Source organism: Globicephala melas, chromosome X (genome assembly GCF_963455315.2).
Source record: "Globicephala melas chromosome X, mGloMel1.2, whole genome shotgun sequence".
NCBI classification, from domain to species: domain Eukaryota; kingdom Metazoa; phylum Chordata; class Mammalia; order Artiodactyla; family Delphinidae; genus Globicephala; species Globicephala melas.
In genome coordinates this window covers 22,145,793-22,163,470 of record NC_083335.1, presented here as the reverse complement: position 1 = coordinate 22,163,470, position 17,678 = coordinate 22,145,793, and positions in this window count along the sequence as shown.

Sequence of the window (17,678 nt, the reverse complement as noted above, 5' to 3'; positions counted from 1 at the left end):
GGAAAGGTCATGTAAAGACAGAGGCAGAGATTGGAGATGCATCTACAAAGCAAGGAATGCCAAAGATTGTTTGCAGTCAGCAGAAGCTGGAACAGGCAAGGAATGAATTGGCCACTAGAGCCTTCAAAAGGAGCATAGTCCTACCAACATCTTGATTTCAGACTTTAGCCTCCACAACTGTGATTAAATAAATTTCTCTGTTTTAAGCTATCCAGTTTGAAGTAGTCTGTTATAGCAGCTCTAGGAAATGAATACAGATTTTGGTAGTGGGATGTGGGGTGCTGCTATAACAAATACCTAAAAATGTGGAGGTGGCTTTGGAATTTGATAGTGGGTGGAGGCTGAGAGTATATTGAGGCACATGATAAAAAATGCCTAGATTGTTTTGAAGAGGTTGTTGGTAGAAATGTGGATGTTAAAGGCTATTCTGGTTAGGGTTCAGAAGGAAGTGAAGAGCACTGTAGAGAAAGCTTCTATCATCTTAAGGAATACATATGTCATCATGGACCAAATGTTGGTAGAAATATGAATGTTAAGGATGTTTCTGGTGAGGTCTCAGATGGAAATGAAGATTATTGGAAACTACAGGAAAGGTGATTCTTGTCTTAAAATGACAGAGAAGTTGACTGAATTGTGTTCTACTTTGGGATGGGAAACAGAAATTATAAGTGCTGAACCTGGATATTTAGCTGAGATTTCCAAGCAAAGTGTATCTCCTTGCTGCTTCTAGTAAAATGAAAGAGGAAAGAAGTATGTTGAGGAAGGAACAGTTAAGCAAAAAGGAAACAGCACTTGATGATTTGGGACAGTCTCAGGCTATCCAGATTGCAAAAGATGCCCATGTTGGGAGATTCATTGATTGGAAAGAAGGTCAATTGTGTGGCTGGAAAAACTTTACTGAAGAGATTAGGTGTATGACTCATGGATCCAATCAACAATCTCAGCAGAAGCCGGGGATAGAGATGGGGTTATCCAGGAATGATCTGTGATGAACCCTCATGTCTGATGGAGTGGACCCTCTTCACACACACGGGAGACTGGTGAGGTTTTTCAAAATGTTGTATTAGCAGAGATATTGCCTGCATGGACTGAATGGGACAGAGACAGAACTAAGTGAAAGAGAGCAGTTGGCCTTTCAAAAATTTTCAAGCAGGAAATGGGCTGATATAGCCAGTTGGTGGCAAATATGTACTACCCTTCAAGAAAAAGAAAGAATGACTCTGAGGGCAGAGTCACAGATGCAGAAGCAGAAGCTAGAGAGGCAGGTGCAAAATACATTAATAATACAAGAAAATTCCTTAACATGGTAAAGAGAAAATATTTTTAAAGAGTAGCAATGTATTTAATATTGCTTATTTGTTGTACAAACCCTGGAGACATAGCCACTGGAAAATAGGAAGAAAACATTGCCACTAAAAAAACCCCACTAATGCCATTTTCTGAAATAGCCTGAAATGCTTATTTCATCAAGCCATGCTATTCTCTATGTAAATAAACATACATAGGAAGCCTGGGATTTAAACATTAACTAAGCAATATTAATGATGGTGTTATTGAGATGCTTTACCCTAATACCTCTATCTGCACTGCACAAATAGATCTGCCAAAGGTTTCAAAAAGTTATCGTGAGGTTTTCAGGTCACTTTTCTCTAGATGGGCGTTATTAATGCTTTTTAGAATTCTGACCAATGCAGTGAGACTTGAAAAAATAAATACATGGAGAAGTATTGTATTAGAAGAAACCAATATGTTCTTATTTGTGGATAGCTTGAATGAATGCTGGAAAATCTAAAAGAATCATCTACAAAACCATGTCACTCTGACATGTGTTACTTTATGTACTCATATGATACCAGGAAAATTCCAATAAAATTTGTTCTAAAACAATAATATTCTTCTTGAAATTAATTTTTAAAATAAGCATGTAAGATTTTAAATATGAGAAGATACTAGAGCAATAGGAGTAATCTGCTCTAGAAGATGTTGGACTCTGGTCATTATATTAATATTTTCAGTGAAATAGACTTATCCTAAAGATCGACCTAATTATATAGGAAGTTTAAATATATAATAAAATCACGTATCCCAAAATAACACACAAATGGGGAATTATTTAATGAGTAGTATTAGGATAACTGAATAGTGCCTTTGGGAGAAAAATTTGATATAAAAATATGTTTAGATTAATATTTTATATTGACTCCAATAAACTCCAGAAGAATTAAGCATTACCCATTACATCATGCCATAGAAAAGCTAGCAGAAATATGTGATAACTTTCCACAATTTGAAGTAATAAGAAAAGTTTAAAGGGGATGATTGACAAACTCAATTAAATAAAGTGTGAAACATCTGTTCAACAGAACATGAAATGAAAATAAAAGAGAAAACTATACACTGGTATCAGGTATGGCAGATCAAAAATTAACATCAATAATGAACAAAACGAGGATCCTAATTCACAAGAATATAATTAAGATGCCAATGAGTAAAGGGAATCAACAGTCAGTAAAATAGAAAAGGAAAAATAGAGAGGGAGCATAGGGAAAAATATTCAGCCTTACTAGTGACTAAAGCAATGCAATTTGAAACAATAACGAGGTGCCATTTTGCACCTATTAAATTAGAAAAATTGAGTCTACTCAAACTAGACAAACTTGTGGTTAAATTAGTGCACGCCAGCCTTGTTGATGGCAGAGCAAACGAGTATAACATGTAAAACAATTTGGTGATATATATAAAGAGCCATAAATTTTTGACTACTTATTTTACTCTTGGGAACTGAGCCTAAAGAAATATTTGTTAGTGCATTATCTATAATAGCAAAGAATTGGAACCTAGATACATGTCCAAAAATAGTTGAACGAGTAAGTAAATTACAGTATAGAAATTAGGCATTAAATCATAATTGTAAGTATGTAACAACATGGGAAATATATATGAGACTTTATTAAATAGAAAAGAGGATATCATTTAGAGGATCATAATGATATACATAAAAATATGAAAGTGTAGATGTGGATTTAACAAGTATTTAACATCTTAAATTTTACACTTGGGAGTTGTATCTAGTATGCAATTATATATTTATATATAATCATTTCTGATCAAGATATAAAACTTTGAACAACCAACATTTAGGTTTTTTTAAATAATCACATTCAAGAGGAGAATAACATATTCTCTAACGTATCTTCCCTGCCGTAAGCCATTGTTAGCTATATGCCTTGCCAATGAACATTAGAAATATCTCAATGAAAATATATGGTGTATAATCATTTCTAAGTATCACTGGAAGTATTTTTCATTATCTTCAACTTAGTGCCTCAACACGTTGATTGGCAGTATTAATTAAAACACCATTTTTATGACTTGCGTGGAAAACGGTGGTTTGATCATGGCCTGTTGATTTTAGCAATAGTTTAACAAAGGAGTTGCAACTTATATAGTTTATTTTAAAGGTGTGAATTAGTCTTTTCTCTCTTTGGAATATTGATTTTTAGCTATGTGAAAATGTTGTGAACTTAATATGTGTAAAGAAGCAGAACTCTTGGTGGCATGCATATAAACATTTGATCCCAAACCATTTGACTTGTAACATAGTATTATCTATTTAAAAGAAGACTCCTTTAATCTCTAGAAATATGCTCTAAAATAGATGGAACGTTCAGTTGACTGACGCATTTAACACTTTTAAAGACATTGTTTTCCTTTAATTTTTAAATAGAACAACAAAAGTAGCCCAATCGAGTTTTTGACCTATGACAACATTTATGGCAGTTCTGTGCCTGCTGGTCTCAGTCCCACAATCTCAACTGTCCTCAACTCTTTCTGCTCCAAGTAAAGATGTTGGTAGACAGATGCATGCAATAGTTTCCACGTAAGTCTCTTTCAGAGAAGAAAAAAAACAAACAATGGAAGGAAAAGGAGAGAAAGCAGCATGATATACTCATTAAAAGGTATGGATTCTAAAGCTACATTGCTGCAATCCAAATGCTATTTCTTCACTTTAATTGTTATTTGGCCTTGGACAAATTATGGTTTCTCACCAGTATTTTACAGATTCAGTGAAAAAGGTTTTGCTTTTTCTAACTGCATGTTTTGCAGTTTGACCTTAATTGTTCTTTCATCTCTTTAAGCCTCAGTTCCTTATCAATGAAATAGTAACTAATACACCCTGGAAACATGCTTTCTGTTATCATTAAAGAAAAGTACCTATAGTTAACAATACTGTATTATTTACTTAAAATTTTTCCATGAAGGTAGATTTTATGTTAAGTGCTCTAACCACAAAAGAAAAAAAATTTAAAAGTGAGTGGGAGGAAACTTTTGGAGGTGATGGATATGTTTGTGGCCTTGATTGTGGTAATGGTTTCATAGGTGTATACGTATCTAAAAATTCATCGAGTTGTATACATTAATTATGTACAGCTATTCACATGTCAATCATACCTAAAGTGTTTTTTTAAAGTATCAGTTTAGATATATTCCACAAATTTGAAGAATTTTTATTATACAGTTTTAATTATTTAAAAATTCTTATTATGAATTCTTCTTTGACTAGTAGAATTTTAACATCATGTTTTTAAATTTCCAAATGTATGGAGTTTTGACCATTTCATTCTGGTTATAGAACATGGTCTGTTTGATACAAATTCTTAAGGTGTTTTGAGATGTGCTGTGTGACCACATATGTGATCAACTTTCCAAATATTTTGTGTGTATTTAGAAGATTGTTTGAGGGGGAGGGTTCTATATGTATATTCCTTAAATTAAGTGCATTAATTGTGTTATTTAAATTTTCTATCTTTACTATTTTAATTTCATCTCTTAACCTATCGATATTTGAGAGAGGTATATTTTTATCCCTTCCTGTCATAAAACAATTACCAATTTTTCTTTAGTTCTATCAGTGATTGCCGTATACATTCAAGGCTATATTATTAGGCATTACAAGTTTAGATTTGTGATCTCTCCCTGGTGAATAAAACCTTTTATCAATATGAATATTCTTTTGCCCCAATAATAATGTTGTCTTTCACCTTTGTAGTTTTTTGATATTAACATAGCTACCCCAGCTTTCTTTTGGTTAGTATTTCCTAGTATACCTCAGTTTACTATTATCTTTGTCATCCCCCAAATTTTAGCTCCTGGCATCAGTATTTGCACCCAGGACATCCTGAGATTTTGTGTTCTGTTATTATTCACCTCTCAAATTTTAGCTCACTGCTCTTATCTTTCTTTTATAGTTTGCTTGTGTTGGACCATGGTGATTTCATTTAGTGGAAGCTCAAAAATACATTTAAATAATGTGTATTTACTTTATCTAGTATACAAATATAATATTTAGACTATCTTATCTGGCATTTTGCCAGAAGCAGACATCCTTGCTAGACTTTTGACTTTAGTATGATCTAAATAAGCTACTTTATTTAGCTTAGCAGACATTTTAAATCTGTTATGGTACTTTTTTCAAGGTTGAAAGCAGTGTAAGAATCTTTTCAATATAGAAATCCACTGCCAGTTAAAACCTATATTGCATTCCTGAGCTAGCCTATGAATTTCATGTGTGCTGTACTTCCCCTGTGTTTCACCCCTTGCATAGTGTATCCTATCACCTAGATTGAAAATAGAGACCAAGAAAATTTTTATGGCAATCCTCTGAGTTCTGAGTCTGAGAAGTGTTCAAAGATGTATACCTTGAAATCTATGAAGTATTAGAATAATTTCTGTAGATCATTAAATAATACTACATTTTAAATACTCAAGCTATTTATTTAACTATCATAATTTGAGGTTGGGTCTAGAATTATGCTAATACCGTAGCCACTAGCCACATGTGGCTACTGAACCCCTGAAATGTGGCTAGTCAGCAAGATATGGAAACAAACCAAGTGTCCATCAACAGATGAACGGATAAAGAAAATATGCTATATACACACAATGGAATATTATTCAGTCTTGTAAAAGATGGAACTCCTGACAATTGTGACAACATGAATAAGCCTGGAGGGCATTATGCTAAGGAAATAAGCCAGTCACAGGATAGACACTGCATGATTCTACCTACATGTGACATCTAAAACAGTCAAACTCATATATACTGCAAATATCTTGAAATATTTTTATACTCATCACTAAATTGAAATTATGTCATTTATTATATCTACTGGTAGATTTTATTATTTAATATACTTGATATTATTAAATAATTGTCAAATAATTTAATTACTTAATATATCAGTAAACAAGCACATGGTGTTACTGTATGAGTCACATTATATCTCTACTGGATAGTACTGGGATAGAAAATCATAGCCAAATAAGGCTAGACTCTGTATTTTTAATTTAGGACCCATGAATGGACTTTGGGAAGTCTGTAACCTTTCTTGAAATCATATGCAAAATTTTATGAGATTGTGCATACAGGTATTTCTGTTTTATCAAATTCACAAAGAGTTGCAAGATCTCTCCCCAACAGATTAAGAACAACTAGCCTAGACTGCGAAACTTAGTGATTTTCCATTGTCACAAACCAAGCTGTACAATGTGGAAGTCCTAAAATACATCTTGAAAATTAGTTATAGGTTTAAAAATTCATTCATTTATTCAATTAATCCTTATTGCATGCCTACTAGGGTAGTAATTACTGGAGTTGCCACTCATTTCCAGTAACATATGATTGCATAGCACATCTTTTTGTGACAAGGGGATATAGAAGTGAATGGTCAGATTCTGGGTTGTCAGTAATGATATGGATGTTTCAAATTCATAGACTCATATAATTCATGTCAGTGTCAGTCTGTCAAACTAACACTTATATAGTGTCTCCAAAAGAGAATTATGCAGTGCAATGGGAAGAGAACAAAAGGAGGCTTCCTGATGGAGAACTGAAAAGGCACTAAGATTGAAACTTACTTTTAGATAGTGCATTTTAAATAATACAACCCAGAATTCCCTGTGCTTTATTCTTTCTGAAGTACTTTTACATACATTATCTCACTTGTGCATTTGATTTCACAATAAGCCTATGCACCTAAGCAAGGCAGATAGTATTACCTCCATTTGGTTTATGTAGCAGACAGGCTTGACTCCTTCTCAGATGCTCAGAGGGAAACTTCTCCAGTCAGCTCAGAAGCAAAAAGTTGCAACCATAGTTTTCTCTTTTCCCCTAATTTCCTCTCTATCCTCATGAATTTGTAAAAATGGACTTCTGTCTGCCTAAGTGCCTCAACTCATTTACGTCTTTTCTGAGCTTTCTTTTTGCCCCTAGCTCCAGTCTGAAATTTACTCCAAAGATAAGCATACAAGGAGAAATTCCTGTGAAGTAAAGAACTACCAATAGAATGTTTCGCTCCAGACAGAGAGGTGTACTTATCTAGAAATAGAGATTTCTACTAGATTTAGACTAGATTTAGTGGGCACTGAAGTAGGTAATAAAGCAAATTTGACATTAATAGTTTTCTTTAAAATATCCAAAGATAAGGGATGAGGATGTGTAGAAAATGCTGTGATGGGTTGCCTAGAACCTCCCTTTGGTAATGACAGCCCTCAGCTTTCAGCCATCTTTGGGAACTTCTTTAGCTGAAGAGAGCTACCTTTCCTAAGATCATCCCCCCCTTCCTTAGGTGGCCTACCTCCAATGACTGATGGATATCTTGACTTTGTCATACTGCCCCAACTCAAAACAGCTATAGAGGACCATTTCATTTTCACAACACCCAATAGGGTTGGTTGGAGCTTCCATTGAGGCTGTTTCACAGCTCAACCTTTTTCCTATGGCAAATTCTTATTCTTTACCTTCACTTCCATAGTTTTTGTCCCTAGTAGCACTCTATAATAAGCCTGCTGTATTCTAGTATTTCAAGCATCTGGTTCCTGGAGAACTAACCTCGTACAGCTAAGGCCAGGAGTAGTCTTAGAAAGCAGATTCTGAGATGGGATTTTAGGTTTGTGTCACCTACTGTCTGGCTGGTAACGACACCTCCATCATTGATCATAGATGGAGCTCAGGTAACTTCTGGCACAAGCTAGTGGTATAATTGTTAAAACTTTTACATGTGATAAATTGAGATGGTATGTTATTAGAAAATGATTCAGTGGGTTATATCAGGTTTTTGAGAATTGCGGGAGGAGATAGTAACTGTAAGGGTATTGAAATTTGGTTATCTTGATAAGCTCAATTAATATTTTGGGAAAAAATTGAACATGATTAATTGGACATTATAGGCTAAGTGTGATCGCCAGAAGGCCTCCTTGATAGCGTTGAAAGAGACTCTCTTCTTAAGCAGAAGGGCAAAGCTCAGAACTAGGCTGAGGACTTAATCGTAAGAATAGCAGAGTTTCAAAGAAGTTAAAGTTTCAACCAAGGCAGGTCTGCTTTAACAAGGTAAGGGCTCTGACTGGAAAAGAGTGGAACATTGACACATGGGATGGGAAGATCTGGATTGATGCTCCTGAAAATCTTGAATCTGCAGTCCCGTGACTCCTCTGAGCATGTAGAAAAGGGCCACTCCTTCCCATGAAGGCCTGGTGTTCCCCTCTTGTTTGGAGACAGTGCAGAAGCCCCTCCCTTACAAGACAATGTGTGTTCCTTTCATCTTCTCCCACATTTCATCCTGGCCACTAAGCCTATGACTAGGGTTATGTTTCAACTTAAACAAGCTAGGAATATGATGGACCTAGTAAAGGAGAAAGGGGACAGGAATAAACACATATTTTAGGTACAAATTTGCCTCTCCTGCCTGCAGGGCCTCAGCCATCATTGTTATGCAAGGGCTTACAGAATGTTTGATCCACCAACATGAGATGCTACATAACACTGCATCAGACCAAGTGATCAATTTTACAGCAAAAGTGTTGTGGCAGAAATGCCTTTATGTGATGCTGTGTTACAATTGGAAGAATACTTGGATCATGGAACCAAGGTGAGGAAGTAGAATTGGGCACAATTACCATTACACCCAGGGAACAGTTTGGGGAATTTATGCTTCCCATCCATGAAACCCTGGGATCTGTGGGTTTAGAGGTCCCGGTTTCCTAAAGGAGAATGCTTCTCCTAGGGGACACAATAAAAGCTCCATTGAACTTTAAGCTATGAGCTTGACAAGGAAAAAGATCTCAGGAGTTCAGGAAATAGACTGTGGTGGACACTGTGATTCACCACCCAGTTCCCCCTTCAGAAATGAAGATCTTATTACCCCAGCTGCTGGAAATGCTTTCAGCAGATGGCTACCAGTTATCATCCTCCTTTTAGGATTGTCTCAGCTGAAGTGGGTTGCCTTCCTTGAGGTCACACCTCCTTCCTGAGCAGCTCACATCTAACGACTGATTGGTGCAGGGGTATAAAGTCCTGGTCCTCTTGTCCTAACTTTGATCAGCTCTGGAAGTTCATTCCATCATCACAGTGCCCTTTAGAGTCAGCTGAGACTTCCACTGAGGCTGCATTATGGCTCAGCCTCTCCCCCTGCCCACTCCTACTTCTCCTCCTTTCCACAGGTGGTTGATCTTAAGAGCATTGCGTAAATCTTCCCTTATGCTAGTCGCTGTTTTATAATCGGCTTTCCAAGAAAGTCAGCCTGTAACAGAGTTAGAGTAATTATAAATCAAGAGTGATAGATGATATGCTCCTTCCATTTAAACAGGAAATACAGGAAAGAAAAGCTAATACATTATGTGTAATTATTTCATGTAGTTCCTACAGCAACCCTGTGAGGCAATATGGAAAAATGTTATTTTTTATGAGAAATCTAAACCTTGAGAAGTGAACTTACATGGTCAAAATTACATGATTTGTTACAGAGCTGAGCTAGGGTAGGAGCTGATGAGGAACTGCTCTCATTCATTTTCAACTAATGGTTGCTGAGTACCCTCTAAATATCTGGTAATTTATACAGAAAATTAACATGATTATCTATATTTTATAGATAAAGAAACAGACTTAAAAGGATTAAGCAACTCAATCAAACAATTAGTCATAGATCAAACAACTAGTGATCAAAATCAAACAACTAATGAGTTGTAGGGCTGGGATTTAAACTCAGGACTGTCTGACTCTAGTCCAGTGCCTTTTCTATTAGCCCACAATTAACTGGCCTCAGTTGAACTTCCCGTATTTTTGAAGGGAAATGCCATTGAGTTTGGGTTTGGTGGCCTTTAAACTGGATACATTGCTTGATTACGGATCCAATTATTAGAGTTCTCAAGGTGTGTGGAGGGGAGGTGTATAGTATATATGAGCTCCTGTGGTAACATTTCAAAATACATATTCAAAACTATGATACAATTTTATCTTTGGAGAATGAATAAAAAATATTGTTTTCATAAATGCTATAGAAAACAAAGCTTGACACACTTCCTTTGCCACTGGGAATATGCAAAAAATAGCAATGATTGTCTATGTATACATAAGGGGAATGAATTTTAGAATTTTCAAGCAGAGAGGTGAAATTTTACATTTATTTAAAGTGCAAAAGCCTTTCAAAACATTGAAGAATACTGTTTTATATCATTCTGCCTTCACTTTTAGATAATCTGGCACATCTTGCATGAAAATTTCAAAAGATAAAATTAAGTACTATGTGGGTAATTAGTCAATGTTATATCTAATGTGACATCTTGTATGTTAACTGTACCTCTCCTTTACATTCTGATAGTAATTAATCCATTCAACAAGTATGTGTTAAGCTATGTGCCAAGCCCTGTACTAAATGGATACATGAGTGAAGTGATCCATGAGCTTCCTGTCTTCAAGTCTTCCCTGCACTATATGACAGCAGTTGTGCCTTATATCTAAATCTTTACAACTGAACACGGTCAGCTCAAGGGCTATGCTTTTGATGTTTTCCTTATCCCTCATTGTGTAGTATAAAACTTTTAACCTTTTTAAGTCTTGGACTTACTGTGTTCCATAATTTCTCAAAGACAGAAAAACAGGGTTAACCAAAACACCAAACAAAAATCTGAAATTCTTTAGTGCCAGCACAAAGACCTAAGAAAACAGTAAAGTCAAACAGTAATTTTCATGAACACCAGGGAACAGGTTCAGGAACAATCTAAATAAATTGCCAAGATTAACAGACATGGATAATTACATTTTTTTCTGTGTGAGCTATACGCGATCAGTGAAATTACCAGTGCCTGACACAACATGTTAGAAGGTGCTCTTTTGCCACCAATTAGATCATGAGAATTTTCTTATATTTTTAAATAAAGAAAGCTGTGTGTTCTGACATGCAGGATTTGAGATAAAACAGAGTAATCTAATTACAAAATTACCGAGTTTCCTGTTTATTGTAGTCTGTAGAGTAGGGAGGATAGAAATAAGATACCCTTCTGCTTTCAGAACACTTGAGGCAAGTATATTCATACTGCCATGAAGTTGTGGAATAGCTGCAGGAAGGAGATTTATCTGACGAGGAATGTAATTAGACAGGTTGGCTCCAGCTGTGAATTTGCAGCAGTTAGAGAATTTGGTATAGCAGTCCTAAATTCAACCTGCAAATGTTCTTAGAGAATTTATTATGTCTCATCACAAAGATTTTCTTTGGTTCTTGCTGGCCTTCATGATCTACTCTAATGATATGGTGTTCTAAAGTTTTTGCCTTCACAGAATATACGTTTAGAGACTATGAAAATTACTGTTATTCTGTCATTTCTTGAGGAGTTTTCCTAACTCACATTCACTACCTTTATATTTTTTGACCTTTTGCACAACTCTCACACAGATATAACTTATGGTCAGATGTAATATCACCTCAGAAAGAGAATGCCATAGCTTTATTTATACATTGAAGCCAATGTTGTAAGTTTGCCTGCGAACATTAGCTAGTTAATTTTAACTTTAGAATGAAGTTATATCTAGGGACTTCTCTGGCGGTCCAGTGGTTGGGACTTCACCTTCCAATGCAGGAGGTGCGGGTTTGAACCCTGGTCGGGGAGCTGGGATCCCACATACCTCGCGACCAAAAAGCCAAATCATGAAACAGGAGCAATACTGTAACAAATTCAATAAAGACTTCTTTAAAAATGGTCCACATAAAAAAAAAAGTCTAAAAGAAAAAGAATGAAGTTATATCTAATGGTAAATATATAGAAAAGACATGCTCAGAAACTGGCTCTAGAGAGATATTGGCACTTTAGAAGAGCTTGATTTACATTGAATTTATTGATATTGTGAACATATATTGTGTTTGCACTCAGACTAGATTTTAGATTCCAATTGTACCCAATTCGTGCATACAGATTTTAAAACTCTAAAGAGAGAAAGTATAGTATATATTAGGTTGTTTCATCATTTCCTCACTTTATGTCTCTTGGGCTTTCAATTTCCTGCCTATCTCAATGAATAATCTTAAGTGAAATTTTGATATATTCCCAAGAACCTTATTTTGAAAACAATTCACCCATTTAGGAGTATAATGCTGACTGCTGTCTTGATTTAAAGCAAAGGAAACAGGGCTTCCCTGGTGGTACAGTGGTTAAGAATCCACCTGCCAATTCAGGGGACACGGATTTGAGCCCTGAGCCAGGAAGATCCCGCATGCCGCAGACCAGCTAAGCCCGTGAGCCACAACTGCTGAGCCTGCGCTCTAGAGCCCGTGTGCCAAAACTACTGAAGCCCACATACCTAGAGCCTGTGCTCTACAACAAGAGAAGCCACCACGATGAGAAGCCTGTGCACCACAACGAAGAGTGGCCCCTGCTCGCCACAACTAGAAAAATCCCACACGCAGCAACAAACATGCAACGCAGCCATAACTAACTAACTAACTAAATAAACAAAAATAAAGCAAAGGAAAATAATTAATAAATTAAAAAAATATGGCATAACATGCCAGGGAATGAGTTGAAGAGATGGGAAGCATTAGATTGCATGTCATAGGTAGGGCCTTAGCTGGAATGTTGGCTAAGTGTCATAAAACTATTGGATATGAAAATCAGATAAGGAGTCAAAAGTTCAGGTTTTCAGGCCCAAACACTAATAAGTAATTAATTTTCAGGTGTTTGGAACAGCTAAAACGTCAAAGACAAAAGTATCATACTTCTTTGTTCACTTAATTAATGTTTAAAATTTGTCCTCCATATAACACTTATTATGTGCCAGATACTATTTTAATTGCTTTGCAAATATTAATCCAATTAGTCTTCATAATAACCCTCTGATGTAGGTATTACCCTCTATAGGCACAGAGGTTGTAAGAAAGCTGCCAGATGTCATATACCTAATAAGTGGAGGAACCTAAATGAGGATTTAAACCTCATTCTAGAATTGGTACCTTCACCACTATGCACTATACTAATTTTAAAGTATTACTAATTATCCATTTCAAATCACCCAGTACAGCTTCTTATTCTTAGCAATAGAATGAGGATATTAACTGAGAATCTTCCTCCTGTAGTTTCAGATTTTTGTCAGAAACCCCAAAAGCTGAGACCAATATAAAGAGAGGCAAGAAGGGTCTCTGCCTTCCAAAGCAAGGTGTTAGACCATGTTTGCAAGGCATGCTAAAATGCTACATAAGTCATTAAGGTTGGGGGAACAGAGATAATAGGAGAAAACATTTGGAGTGGGTTGTCAGTGTTCTAGGAAGAAGAGAAAGCAGTGTTTATCCCTCACTTTAAGCCAATCAGGAGAGGGAGCTTCAGGAGAACCACTCAGAAAGGTGGGTCTGAGTCTCTTGGTGTCAAGAACGTGCAGGGTCTGGTGTTGAAATAACCCCTAAACATGGCCAACATGTTAAGAGGCTGAGCCTAGGTCAGTCACAAATGATGAAACTAAAAGATGCATCTGCAGCAAGCTGTACTTTTTCGAACATGACACTTTCTCCAGGCAAAAGGATAATGTGCAGAATTGAAGACCTCCCATCAGATAGACTGAAGGGGAATCATAAGTAGCTATGAGGAAAGGCATTGCCTATGTCACGGGGACCTCAGAAGTAGGCCCTTAATAGAGGATATCCAAGAAGTATTTATAAGTGCCCCACTTACGGAGTATACTGCAGATGTAAAAATGAATGAGGGAATTCTCTATATAATGCTATGAAATGATCTCTAGGACACATTGAAAAATGAAAAAGGCCAAATATAGAACAATGTTTTTTATTGTACATACCACCTTTTATGAAGAAGGGGGTAATATGATAGATAGATGTAGACATACATATAAATACATACAGATAGATATACATAAGGTCTGGAAATGTGTCTGGCATTTTTGCTATAAACATCTTTGCTGCAAGCAGTTTCCTTACAAGCAGTTTCCCTGCAAGCAGTTTCACTGCACAACTAAATGGCCATAAGGCAATCCTGCTGTAAAAATACAAAATAACAAAAATAAAATAGAAGAGGGGCAGAGAGAAGTGTGGCCAAGATGGTGGAGTAAGAAGACCCTGAGCTCACCTCCTCACACAAGCACACCAAAACTACAACCACTTACAGATCAGCTACCAATGAGAATGACCTGAAGAAAAAGATCTTCTGCAACTAAAGATATAAAGAAGGAACCACAGTGAGATGGGTAGGAGGGGCAGATTCGCAGTATAGTCAAGACCCATACCCCCAGGTGGGTGGCCTAAAAATGAAAGAATATACAATTGCAGAGGTTCTCCCCAAGGACTGAGGGGTCTGAGCCCCACATCAGGCTCCCCAGCATGGGGGTCCTGCACCAGGAAGAGGAGACCCAGAACGTTTGACTGTGAAGGCCAGTGTGGCTTGCTTTTGGGAGAGTAAAGGGATTGTAGGAAACAGAGACTCTGCTCTTAAAGAGTGCACACAGAATTTCACACACTCCAAGACTCAGGACAGAAGCAGTAATTGGAAAGGAGCCTGGGTCAGACCCACTTGCTGATCTTGCAGAGACTCCAAGAGAAGCAGGAGGCAACTGGAACTCACCCTGGAGAAATAGACACTGGCAGCAACCATTTTTGGGATCTTATCCTATCATGAGGACACTGGTGCTGGCAAGCACCATATTGGAATTCCCCCTTTAGCCTATTAACACCAGGACCCAGCCCTGCCCACCAGATGGTCCAGGACCCAGCCCCATCCTCCAGTGGGCTGGCATTAGCCCTGGATTTCCAGAGCCCTGCAGTCAGTCACCAGACTAGACCCCCCTACCAGCAGGCCAAAAACAGCTCCAGGACCCCCAAACTCCATAGCCAGAGACCCCAGGACCTGTCTCTGCTCATCAGTGGGCTGGCACTAGCCCCTGGCCCCAGATTCACCCACCAGACGGTGGGCACCAACCCTGGCACCTCTTAGGCCCCAGCCCCACCCATCTGTGAGCCAACAAAAAAACCGGGATCCACAAACCCCACAGCCAGAGACCCTAGGACATGGCTCCACCCATCAGCTGGCAATAGCTCCAGGACCCTCTGGACCCTGGCCCCACCACTGAAAACCTGACTCCAGCTCTGGAACCCACAGGCCCTACAACCAGAGATTCCTGGACCCAGCTCCACTCACCACTGGGCCAGCACTAGCTCCAGGACCTAGCTTCATCCACCAGCAGGCATGCACCACCCTGGGATGTCCTAGGCCCCAGACCTGTCCACCAGCAGGTGGACACCAGCTCCAGGACACTTTGGGCCCCTCAGCCAACCACCCCATGATCTAGCCCCACCCAGCAGCGGTCTGACACGAGCTCTAGGACATCCTAGACCCTGCAGCCAGCCATGTCAGAAAACGACCCTGCCCACCAACAGGCTGTCACTAGCTACAGGAACCTGACCCTGCAGCCAGCCACCCTGGGACCCAGCTCTGCACACCAGTGGGCCAGGACATCCAGGGACTCTGCAATCAACTTGTGACCTTGCCCTGCACACCAGCAGGCTGGAACCAGGACCGGGACTCCCCTGGACTTGCAGCCAACTATGCCAGAACCCAGCCCCACCCACCAGCAGCCAGCAGCCTCTGCACAAGGCAATTAACTGGACCAGGGGTCAGCCACACCTACCAGAGTACCAACAGTTAGTAAGCCTGCCACAGCAGAAGGACCGACACAGCCCACATAGGGGACATCCCTAGAGCATATAGCTCTGGTGACCAGTGGGGATTTCACTGCTAGGCCTCGTAAGACGTCTCCTACATAAGGCCATTTCTCTAAGATCAGGAAATGTAACCACCAAACTAAATACATAGAAATAAAAACAGTGAATTAGGCAAAATGAGGTGACAGAGAAATATGTTCCAAATGAAGGAACAAAATAAATCCCCAGAAGAACTGAGTGAAGTGGAGATAAGAGTTCAAGGTAATGATCATAAAGGTGCTCAATGAATTTGGGAGAAGAATGGATGAACACAGTGAGAAGTTTTAACAAAGAGTTATAAAATATAAAGAAGCAGCAAACAGAGATGAAAAATACAATAACTGAAATTAAAAATACACAAAAGGAATTAACAGTAGATTAGATGACACAGAGGAACGAATCAGAGAACTAGAAGATAGAGTAGTGGAAATCACCCAAGATGAATAGAAAAAAGAAAAAAAGAATTTAAAAAAATGAGGACAGCTAAGACACCTATCAGACAATATTAAGTGAACTAATGTTCACATTATAGGGGTCCCAGAAGGAAAACGGAGAAAGAAAGTGGTAGAGAACATATTTGATGACATAATAGCTAAAACTTCCCTAACCTGGGAAAGGAAACAGACATCCAAGTCCAGGAAGCATAGAGTCCCAAACAAGATGAATCCAAAGAGAACCACACCAAGACATACTGTAATTAAAATAGCAAAAATTAAAGATAGAGAATACTAAAAGCAGCAAGGGAAATGCAACAAGTTACATACAAGGGAACTCCCATAAGGCTCTCAGTTGACTTCTGCAGAAACTCTGTAGGCCAGAAGGGAGTGGCATGATATATTTAAAGTGAGGAAAGAGACAAACCTACAAAGAATACTCTACCCAGCAAGGCTCTCATTCAGTTTTGGTGAAGAGATCAAAAGTTTTTACAGACAAGTAAAAACCTAAAAGAGTTCAGCACCACCAAACCAGCTTTATGAGAAATGTTTAAAGGGACTTCTCTAAGTGAAAAAGAAAAGGCAACAACTAGAATTATGAAAATTACAAAAGGAAAAAAGTTTCATCAGTAAAGGCAAGTATATAGTGAAGATAGTAAATCAATGATATGTAAAGCTAGTAGGAAGGTTAAAGGATGAAATTAGTAAAAATCATCTATAGCCACAATAAGCAGTTAAGGGATACACAAAACAATTAGATATAAAAATATGATGTCAAAAATCAGTAATCAGGAGGGGATTAGAGTAAAAAATCAGGGTTGTTAAAATGCATTTGAAATCAAGAGATCAGCAACTTAAAAATAATCATATATATGTACACACACACACACACACACACATATATATTGCTATATATAAACCCTATGGTAAGCATAAACAAAAAATCTACAATAAATACACACACAAAAAAAAAAACCCCAGAAAGGGATCTAAACATAACATTAAGAATAGACATCAAGGGCTTCCTGGGTGGCGCAGTGGTTGGGAGTCCGCCTGCCGTTGCAGGGGGATGTGGGTTTCGTGCCCCGGTCTGGGAAGATCCCACATGCCATGGAGCGGGCTGGGCCTGTGAGCCATGGCTGCTGAGCCTGCGCATCCGGAGCCTGTGCTCCGCAACGGGAGAGGCCACAACAGTGAGAGGCCTGCGTACCGCAAA